We start from the raw sequence: 9,232 nt of genomic DNA, 5'->3' as shown, positions 1-9,232 counted from the left end.
CAAGCCTTTTATCGCGACGTTTCGACAGCTTTCTGTGTCTTCTTCAGGCATGACTTGTGTAAAATAAATCTTTTCTTCTCAGGGCTCAATATAATTTTTTTAATTTTTATTTCTAAACACCATGTATGTGGTGGAGCAAAAAATCATCTATTTTCCTCTTCTCACTCGGGAGCTGTGTGTGCAGCTTCTTATACCCCGAGCAGGGCCTAGGCTCCTCCCCTCTGTTTATTTTTGAATTTTTAAATTTTTAAATTTTCAGAGCCTTTTCTTTGAGTATATCAAGCACATTTAAATGCATTTTTTGAATTCAAGCACTCCTTCATCTTCCCTTACACTCTTAAAAGTTTACTTTTTTGTTTTAGTATACACTTTTTTGTGTTACTATCCTCACAGACCCATTTATTTCTTTTCACACACTTATTTGTGTTTTTAAGACCCCTTTTGTTTTATTTTCCAACACATATTTTTGTGTTATCTGTCACTCACGGCACCCCCATTGTCTTTTCGACCGTTACTGTGCTTTCATTCAAAAAAATACACCTTTTTTGTGCTATGATACAAATCCCTCTTTCTGGCTCACTACTGTACATTTTTGTGTATCACATTTAAACCAACTATATACAAACTCTTTTTACATGACTCTTAACCCATATGTATCTTTTTAGATTTTTTTCAGATGGAGACATCCAGTATGGTTTTCCGTAAAGGGAGACCAGCGAGGCCCAGAGAGAGAGGCACGGGCTGAGTTAGGTAAGTATAGATCCCAGACCCAATGCCCAAAGGGCATCGGACTGGGTTTTGCACTGTCCATCCCACCCATGGTCACCAAGCAGGCTCCACTTTCATACTGGCACACACCAGAGTGTCCCATCACCCAGTATAGGGCTCTAACAATCAGGGCTCTAATGTCCCGGGCTCTATTGCCCAGGGCCTAAGTGGTTAAGGTTAGGGTTGGTTTTTGGGAGGAGATTTTAAACTATATACAAGTACACAAGCCTTTAGGGTTAGGTAAGTATAGATCCCAGACCCAATGCCCAAAGGGCATCGGACTGGGTTTTGCACTGTCCATCCCACCCATGGTCACCAAGCAGGCTCCACTTTCATACTGGCACACACCAGAGTGTCCCATCACCCAGTATAGGGCTCTAACAATCAGGGCTCTAATGTCCCGGGCTCTATTGCCCAGGGCCTAAGTGGTTAAGGTTAGGGTTGGTTTTTGGGAGGAGATTTTAAACTATATACAAGTACACAAGCCTTTTATCGCGACGTTTCGACAGCTTTCTGTGTCTTCTTCAGGCATGACTTGTGTAAAATAAATCTTTTCTTCTCAGGGCTCAATATAATTTTTTTAATTTTTATTTCTAAACACCATGTATGTGGTGGAGCAAAAAATCATCTATTTTCCTCTTCTCACTCGGGAGCTGTGTGTGCAGCTTCTTATACCCCGAGCAGGGCCTAGGCTCCTCCCCTCTGTTTATTTTTGAATTTTTAAATTTTTAAATTTTCAGAGCCTTTTCTTTGAGTATATCAAGCACATTTAAATGCATTTTTTGAATTCAAGCACTCCTTCATCTTCCCTTACACTCTTAAAAGTTTACTTTTTTGTTTTAGTATACACTTTTTTGTGTTACTATCCTCACAGACCCATTTATTTCTTTTCACACACTTATTTGTGTTTTTAAGACCCCTTTTGTTTTATTTTCCAACACATATTTTTGTGTTATCTGTCACTCACGGCACCCCCATTGTCTTTTCGACCGTTACTGTGCTTTCATTCAAAAAAATACACCTTTTTTGTGCTATGATACAAATCCCTCTTTCTGGCTCACTACTGTACATTTTTGTGTATCACATTTAAACCAACTATATACAAACTCTTTTTACATGACTCTTAACCCATATGTATCTTTTTAGATTTTTTTCAGATGGAGACATCCAGTATGGTTTTCCGTAAAGGGAGACCAGCGAGGCCCAGAGAGAGAGGCACGGGCTGAGTTAGGTAAGTATAGATCCCAGACCCAATGCCCAAAGGGCATCGGACTGGGTTTTGCACTGTCCATCCCACCCATGGTCACCAAGCAGGCTCCACTTTCATACTGGCACACACCAGAGTGTCCCATCACCCAGTATAGGGCTCTAACAATCAGGGCTCTAATGTCCCGGGCTCTATTGCCCAGGGCCTAAGTGGTTAAGGTTAGGGTTGGTTTTTGGGAGGAGATTTTAAACTATATACAAGTACACAAGCCTTTTATCGCGACGTTTCGACAGCTTTCTGTGTCTTCTTCAGGCATGACTTGTGTAAAATAAATCTTTTCTTCTCAGGGCTCAATATAATTTTTTTAATTTTTATTTCTAAACACCATGTATGTGGTGGAGCAAAAAATCATCTATTTTCCTCTTCTCACTCGGGAGCTGTGTGTGCAGCTTCTTATACCCCGAGCAGGGCCTAGGCTCCTCCCCTCTGTTTATTTTTGAATTTTTAAATTTTTAAATTTTCAGAGCCTTTTCTTTGAGTATATCAAGCACATTTAAATGCATTTTTTGAATTCAAGCACTCCTTCATCTTCCCTTACACTCTTAAAAGTTTACTTTTTTGTTTTAGTATACACTTTTTTGTGTTACTATCCTCACAGACCCATTTATTTCTTTTCACACACTTATTTGTGTTTTTAAGACCCCTTTTGTTTTATTTTCCAACACATATTTTTGTGTTATCTGTCACTCACGGCACCCCCATTGTCTTTTCGACCGTTACTGTGCTTTCATTCAAAAAAATACACCTTTTTTGTGCTATGATACAAATCCCTCTTTCTGGCTCACTACTGTACATTTTTGTGTATCACATTTAAACCAACTATATACAAACTCTTTTTACATGACTCTTAACCCATATGTATCTTTTTAGATTTTTTTCAGATGGAGACATCCAGTATGGTTTTCCGTAAAGGGAGACCAGCGAGGCCCAGAGAGAGAGGCACGGGCTGAGTTAGGTAAGTATAGATCCCAGACCCAATGCCCAAAGGGCATCGGACTGGGTTTTGCACTGTCCATCCCACCCATGGTCACCAAGCAGGCTCCACTTTCATACTGGCACACACCAGAGTGTCCCATCACCCAGTATAGGGCTCTAACAATCAGGGCTCTAATGTCCCGGGCTCTATTGCCCAGGGCCTAAGTGGTTAAGGTTAGGGTTGGTTTTTGGGAGGAGATTTTAAACTATATACAAGTACACAAGCCTTTTATCACGACGTTTCGACAGCTTTCTGTGTCTTCTTCAGGCATGACTTGTGTAAAATAAATCTTTTCTTCTCAGGGCTCAATATAATTTTTTTAATTTTTATTTCTAAACACCATGTATGTGGTGGAGCAAAAAATCATCTATTTTCCTCTTCTCACTCGGGAGCTGTGTGTGCAGCTTCTTATACCCCGAGCAGGGCCTAGGCTCCTCCCCTCTGTTTATTTTTGAATTTTTAAATTTTTAAATTTTCAGAGCCTTTTCTTTGAGTATATCAAGCACATTTAAATGCATTTTTTGAATTCAAGCACTCCTTCATCTTCCCTTACACTCTTAAAAGTTTACTTTTTTGTTTTAGTATACACTTTTTTGTGTTACTATCCTCACAGACCCATTTATTTCTTTTCACACACTTATTTGTGTTTTTAAGACCCCTTTTGTTTTATTTTCCAACACATATTTTTGTGTTATCTGTCACTCACGGCACCCCCATTGTCTTTTCGACCGTTACTGTGCTTTCATTCAAAAAAATACACCTTTTTTGTGCTATGATACAAATCCCTCTTTCTGGCTCACTACTGTACATTTTTGTGTATCACATTTAAACCAACTATATACAAACTCTTTTTACATGACTCTTAACCCATATGTATCTTTTTAGATTTTTTTCAGATGGAGACATCCAGTATGGTTTTCCGTAAAGGGAGACCAGCGAGGCCCAGAGAGAGAGGCACGGGCTGAGTTAGGTAAGTATAGATCCCAGACCCAATGCCCAAAGGGCATCGGACTGGGTTTTGCACTGTCCATCCCACCCATGGTCACCAAGCAGGCTCCACTTTCATACTGGCACACACCAGAGTGTCCCATCACCCAGTATAGGGCTCTAACAATCAGGGCTCTAATGTCCCGGGCTCTATTGCCCAGGGCCTAAGTGGTTAAGGTTAGGGTTGGTTTTTGGGAGGAGATTTTAAACTATATACAAGTACACAAGCCTTTTATCGCGACGTTTCGACAGCTTTCTGTGTCTTCTTCAGGCATGACTTGTGTAAAATAAATCTTTTCTTCTCAGGGCTCAATATAATTTTTTTAATTTTTATTTCTAAACACCATGTATGTGGTGGAGCAAAAAATCATCTATTTTCCTCTTCTCACTCGGGAGCTGTGTGTGCAGCTTCTTATACCCCGAGCAGGGCCTAGGCTCCTCCCCTCTGTTTATTTTTGAATTTTTAAATTTTTAAATTTTCAGAGCCTTTTCTTTGAGTATATCAAGCACATTTAAATGCATTTTTTGAATTCAAGCACTCCTTCATCTTCCCTTACACTCTTAAAAGTTTACTTTTTTGTTTTAGTATACACTTTTTTGTGTTACTATCCTCACAGACCCATTTATTTCTTTTCACACACTTATTTGTGTTTTTAAGACCCCTTTTGTTTTATTTTCCAACACATATTTTTGTGTTATCTGTCACTCACGGCACCCCCATTGTCTTTTCGACCGTTACTGTGCTTTCATTCAAAAAAATACACCTTTTTTGTGCTATGATACAAATCCCTCTTTCTGGCTCACTACTGTACATTTTTGTGTATCACATTTAAACCAACTATATACAAACTCTTTTTACATGACTCTTAACCCATATGTATCTTTTTAGATTTTTTTCAGATGGAGACATCCAGTATGGTTTTCCGTAAAGGGAGACCAGCGAGGCCCAGAGAGAGAGGCACGGGCTGAGTTAGGTAAGTATAGATCCCAGACCCAATGCCCAAAGGGCATCGGACTGGGTTTTGCACTGTCCATCCCACCCATGGTCACCAAGCAGGCTCCACTTTCATACTGGCACACACCAGAGTGTCCCATCACCCAGTATAGGGCTCTAACAATCAGGGCTCTAATGTCCCGGGCTCTATTGCCCAGGGCCTAAGTGGTTAAGGTTAGGGTTGGTTTTTGGGAGGAGATTTTAAACTATATACAAGTACACAAGCCTTTTATCGCGACGTTTCGACAGCTTTCTGTGTCTTCTTCAGGCATGACTTGTGTAAAATAAATCTTTTCTTCTCAGGGCTCAATATAATTTTTTTAATTTTTATTTCTAAACACCATGTATGTGGTGGAGCAAAAAATCATCTATTTTCCTCTTCTCACTCGGGAGCTGTGTGTGCAGCTTCTTATACCCCGAGCAGGGCCTAGGCTCCTCCCCTCTGTTTATTTTTGAATTTTTAAATTTTTAAATTTTCAGAGCCTTTTCTTTGAGTATATCAAGCACATTTAAATGCATTTTTTGAATTCAAGCACTCCTTCATCTTCCCTTACACTCTTAAAAGTTTACTTTTTTGTTTTAGTATACACTTTTTTGTGTTACTATCCTCACAGACCCATTTATTTCTTTTCACACACTTATTTGTGTTTTTAAGACCCCTTTTGTTTTATTTTCCAACACATATTTTTGTGTTATCTGTCACTCACGGCACCCCCATTGTCTTTTCGACCGTTACTGTGCTTTCATTCAAAAAAATACACCTTTTTTGTGCTATGATACAAATCCCTCTTTCTGGCTCACTACTGTACATTTTTGTGTATCACATTTAAACCAACTATATACAAACTCTTTTTACATGACTCTTAACCCATATGTATCTTTTTAGATTTTTTTCAGATGGAGACATCCAGTATGGTTTTCCGTAAAGGGAGACCAGCGAGGCCCAGAGAGAGAGGCACGGGCTGAGTTAGGTAAGTATAGATCCCAGACCCAATGCCCAAAGGGCATCGGACTGGGTTTTGCACTGTCCATCCCACCCATGGTCACCAAGCAGGCTCCACTTTCATACTGGCACACACCAGAGTGTCCCATCACCCAGTATAGGGCTCTAACAATCAGGGCTCTAATGTCCCGGGCTCTATTGCCCAGGGCCTAAGTGGTTAAGGTTAGGGTTGGTTTTTGGGAGGAGATTTTAAACTATATACAAGTACACAAGCCTTTTATCGCGACGTTTCGACAGCTTTCTGTGTCTTCTTCAGGCATGACTTGTGTAAAATAAATCTTTTCTTCTCAGGGCTCAATATAATTTTTTTAATTTTTATTTCTAAACACCATGTATGTGGTGGAGCAAAAAATCATCTATTTTCCTCTTCTCACTCGGGAGCTGTGTGTGCAGCTTCTTATACCCCGAGCAGGGCCTAGGCTCCTCCCCTCTGTTTATTTTTGAATTTTTAAATTTTTAAATTTTCAGAGCCTTTTCTTTGAGTATATCAAGCACATTTAAATGCATTTTTTGAATTCAAGCACTCCTTCATCTTCCCTTACACTCTTAAAAGTTTACTTTTTTGTTTTAGTATACACTTTTTTGTGTTACTATCCTCACAGACCCATTTATTTCTTTTCACACACTTATTTGTGTTTTTAAGACCCCTTTTGTTTTATTTTCCAACACATATTTTTGTGTTATCTGTCACTCACGGCACCCCCATTGTCTTTTCGACCGTTACTGTGCTTTCATTCAAAAAAATACACCTTTTTTGTGCTATGATACAAATCCCTCTTTCTGGCTCACTACTGTACATTTTTGTGTATCACATTTAAACCAACTATATACAAACTCTTTTTACATGACTCTTAACCCATATGTATCTTTTTAGATTTTTTTCAGATGGAGACATCCAGTATGGTTTTCCGTAAAGGGAGACCAGCGAGGCCCAGAGAGAGAGGCACGGGCTGAGTTAGGTAAGTATAGATCCCAGACCCAATGCCCAAAGGGCATCGGACTGGGTTTTGCACTGTCCATCCCACCCATGGTCACCAAGCAGGCTCCACTTTCATACTGGCACACACCAGAGTGTCCCATCACCCAGTATAGGGCTCTAACAATCAGGGCTCTAATGTCCCGGGCTCTATTGCCCAGGGCCTAAGTGGTTAAGGTTAGGGTTGGTTTTTGGGAGGAGATTTTAAACTATATACAAGTACACAAGCCTTTTATCACGACGTTTCGACAGCTTTCTGTGTCTTCTTCAGGCATGACTTGTGTAAAATAAATCTTTTCTTCTCAGGGCTCAATATAATTTTTTTAATTTTTATTTCTAAACACCATGTATGTGGTGGAGCAAAAAATCATCTATTTTCCTCTTCTCACTCGGGAGCTGTGTGTGCAGCTTCTTATACCCCGAGCAGGGCCTAGGCTCCTCCCCTCTGTTTATTTTTGAATTTTTAAATTTTTAAATTTTCAGAGCCTTTTCTTTGAGTATATCAAGCACATTTAAATGCATTTTTTGAATTCAAGCACTCCTTCATCTTCCCTTACACTCTTAAAAGTTTACTTTTTTGTTTTAGTATACACTTTTTTGTGTTACTATCCTCACAGACCCATTTATTTCTTTTCACACACTTATTTGTGTTTTTAAGACCCCTTTTGTTTTATTTTCCAACACATATTTTTGTGTTATCTGTCACTCACGGCACCCCCATTGTCTTTTCGACCGTTACTGTGCTTTCATTCAAAAAAATACACCTTTTTTGTGCTATGATACAAATCCCTCTTTCTGGCTCACTACTGTACATTTTTGTGTATCACATTTAAACCAACTATATACAAACTCTTTTTACATGACTCTTAACCCATATGTATCTTTTTAGATTTTTTTCAGATGGAGACATCCAGTATGGTTTTCCGTAAAGGGAGACCAGCGAGGCCCAGAGAGAGAGGCACGGGCTGAGTTAGGTAAGTATAGATCCCAGACCCAATGCCCAAAGGGCATCGGACTGGGTTTTGCACTGTCCATCCCACCCATGGTCACCAAGCAGGCTCCACTTTCATACTGGCACACACCAGAGTGTCCCATCACCCAGTATAGGGCTCTAACAATCAGGGCTCTAATGTCCCGGGCTCTATTGCCCAGGGCCTAAGTGGTTAAGGTTAGGGTTGGTTTTTGGGAGGAGATTTTAAACTATATACAAGTACACAAGCCTTTTATCGCGACGTTTCGACAGCTTTCTGTGTCTTCTTCAGGCATGACTTGTGTAAAATAAATCTTTTCTTCTCAGGGCTCAATATAATTTTTTTAATTTTTATTTCTAAACACCATGTATGTGGTGGAGCAAAAAATCATCTATTTTCCTCTTCTCACTCGGGAGCTGTGTGTGCAGCTTCTTATACCCCGAGCAGGGCCTAGGCTCCTCCCCTCTGTTTATTTTTGAATTTTTAAATTTTTAAATTTTCAGAGCCTTTTCTTTGAGTATATCAAGCACATTTAAATGCATTTTTTGAATTCAAGCACTCCTTCATCTTCCCTTACACTCTTAAAAGTTTACTTTTTTGTTTTAGTATACACTTTTTTGTGTTACTATCCTCACAGACCCATTTATTTCTTTTCACACACTTATTTGTGTTTTTAAGACCCCTTTTGTTTTATTTTCCAACACATATTTTTGTGTTATCTGTCACTCACGGCACCCCCATTGTCTTTTCGACCGTTACTGTGCTTTCATTCAAAAAAATACACCTTTTTTGTGCTATGATACAAATCCCTCTTTCTGGCTCACTACTGTACATTTTTGTGTATCACATTTAAACCAACTATATACAAACTCTTTTTACATGACTCTTAACCCATATGTATCTTTTTAGATTTTTTTCAGATGGAGACATCCAGTATGGTTTTCCGTAAAGGGAGACCAGCGAGGCCCAGAGAGAGAGGCACGGGCTGAGTTAGGTAAGTATAGATCCCAGACCCAATGCCCAAAGGGCATCGGACTGGGTTTTGCACTGTCCATCCCACCCATGGTCACCAAGCAGGCTCCACTTTCATACTGGCACACACCAGAGTGTCCCATCACCCAGTATAGGGCTCTAACAATCAGGGCTCTAATGTCCCGGGCTCTATTGCCCAGGGCCTAAGTGGTTAAGGTTAGGGTTGGTTTTTGGGAGGAGATTTTAAACTATATACAAGTACACAAGCCTTAGGGTTAGGGTTAGGTTAGATTAGGTTAGGTTAGAGTTAGGGTTAGG

General features: G+C 39.7%; 1 long non-coding RNA gene across 1 annotated transcript; it reads left to right on the top strand.

Annotated features, from left to right (window-relative positions):
- Positions 1–657: 657 nt before the first annotated feature.
- On the top strand, positions 658–8,969 carry LOC132129068 (uncharacterized). The gene is made up of 9 exons (XR_009428436.1): positions 658–750; positions 1,926–1,999; positions 2,917–2,990; positions 3,908–3,981; positions 4,899–4,972; positions 5,890–5,963; positions 6,881–6,954; positions 7,872–7,945; positions 8,863–8,969. It is a non-coding gene; the product is annotated as an uncharacterized LOC132129068 (long non-coding RNA).
- The last annotated feature ends 263 nt before the right edge of the window (positions 8,970–9,232 follow it).

Source organism: Carassius carassius, chromosome 4 (genome assembly GCF_963082965.1).
Source record: "Carassius carassius chromosome 4, fCarCar2.1, whole genome shotgun sequence".
Classification (NCBI taxonomy): Eukaryota; Metazoa; Chordata; class Actinopteri; order Cypriniformes; family Cyprinidae; genus Carassius; species Carassius carassius.
This window is presented reverse-complemented; position numbering and strand designations above follow the sequence as displayed.